Source organism: Ixodes scapularis, unplaced genomic scaffold (assembly GCF_016920785.2).
Source record: "Ixodes scapularis isolate PalLabHiFi unplaced genomic scaffold, ASM1692078v2 ptg000460l_1___fragment_1__unscaffolded, whole genome shotgun sequence".
NCBI lineage: Eukaryota > Metazoa > Arthropoda > Arachnida > Ixodida > Ixodidae > Ixodes > Ixodes scapularis.
This window is the reverse complement of record NW_024609981.1, coordinates 388,715-390,609: the sequence shown is the minus strand read 5'-3', so window position 1 is coordinate 390,609 and position 1,895 is coordinate 388,715. Positions and strand designations below refer to the sequence as shown.

General features: G+C 51.8%; 1 pseudogene; it reads right to left on the bottom strand.

The window, feature by feature from the left end:
- Positions 1-303: 303 nt before the first annotated feature.
- Positions 304-1,616, bottom strand: LOC115313561 (annotated as a pseudogene).
- Between the last annotated feature and the right edge of the window lie 279 nt (positions 1,617-1,895).

The following is a 1,895-nucleotide window of genomic DNA, read 5'->3' as shown; positions in this document are numbered from 1 at the left end:
CGTGCACTCTGTCGTCTTCACTGACTCACTTAGTTTTCTACGAGCACTCACATTACTCGAAGCTGCTAAAAACTCGAAAATCATAGAGCTGTGAAAAAAAAACCTTGCTTCCAGAAAAAAAAAATCGAAATATTTTTTGGGTTTCCAGCCACGTTGATATAAACAGAAATAAATGAAAAAAGAAAGACGTTTACAACACCCTGTAATGCCGAATTGGTGGTCGTGGAAAACATTTATTGACATGAGGTTATGAATCAGCTGACCCAGAAGGGGCCAGCCCCTACAGATACTAGGTTGAGATCCCTAGTTCGGGATCCCAGTGGCGTCAGCTGCCGCCCGGGCTCGCCCGATTAAGGCTCGTTGGGCCTGCAGGTCAGAGCAGCCGAGCAGGGTCGCCTCCCAGTCCTTCCGAGTTGGGTTTGGGTGAGGGGGGATAGCGGGATTCAAAGGGCAGGCCCACACCATGTAGTATATGCCCAAAGACACCTCTCCACAGTGCGTGCAGCTGCCGATGAAAGTAGGATCACATTTTTCTAGGGTTGGCGGGCAGAGCAACGTATTGGTGTAAAGCGGAGTAAGAGCCGCTCATCCGCCTTTGAAAAGCCTTCACACGGGCAGGGGTAAAGGCTGCGGCCAGATTGGTAGTAACTGACGATATCTTTGAAGGTGTAAGCTGGATTAGGATCAGCGCCCTGTCCGGAGGGGGAGGAGGAAACTTCCCAGAGAGAGAGCGCGCGGGCGGCAACGTCAGCAGCCTCGTTTCCAGCCAGCCCCTGGTGAGCAGGAGCCCAAATAATGAAGCGGTCAGCGGGGTTTCCGATGTAGGAGCTATTTTGAAGGATTCGATAGGCTAGATAAGAAGTCCAGCCCTGTTCGACGTTCCGACAGGCCCCTCGCGAGTCGGTAATGATATACAGGGTGTCACAAAAGAAACTTTACAAGGTTTTTTCACCGCAAAATTAAACTAGGCATCGCCGAGTGCCCATTCTCCGCCCAAAAGTAGCGCTAGAGGTCACAACCAGATACCGAACTTTTAGCCTGATCCGATAACTTCATCAGAAGTTATAACTGATTTTCTGAAATTCTCAATGGGAAAATGGAGCCCATTTTTGCCCGTTTTCGGTTTCTGGTGCCATAGAGCCCCACGTATTCGAAAACTCCGTCGGCCGCCATTTTCCCATTGAAATGTTCAGAAAATCACTCATAACTTTTGCTTAAGTTATCGGATCGGGCTGAACCTTTGGCAACTGGTTCTGGCCTCTAGCGCTACCTTTGGGCGGAGTATGAGCGTTCGGTGATGCCTAGTTTATTTCTGCGATAAAAAAGACCCTACAAGTTTTCTTTTGTGACACCCTGTATTTTGAGTCGGGGTGGGTAGTAACCAATGCTATGGCGATGTCCTCCACATGAGTTGTGTCGCGGGCCCTGAAGCTAAGGCCGTAACATGTTATGGTTTCGTGGACGACTGTGGCAGTGTACCATCCTCCATGGTGTGGGCCGGAGGCGTCCACATAATTAACGCCGGGTTTGGACCCATAATGGCGGGCCACAGCTTCCGCCCTCGCAAGGCGTCGGTCATCATGGTCTTCGCGTGTCACTTTGGCGGGAAGAGGGCATTGAAATAACCAGAAATGAAAGAAAAAGAAAGACGTTCACAACAACCTGTAAAGCCGAATCGGAGCGCAGCTCTTGAGGAGAAGGAGGGAAGGGTACTGAGGGGAGGGTATCCCCCTCCTCCCTCCTCCTCCTCCCCTTCTTCTCCCCTCCTCCTTCAAGCTCCCACCTTCCCCTCCCCCTCCTCCGTCCTCCTCGCCCTCCTCCTTTCACCCCGCCTCCTCCTCCTCCCGCTCCTCCTCCCCTCCCCCTCGTCCACCTCACCCTCTTTCAACCAACAC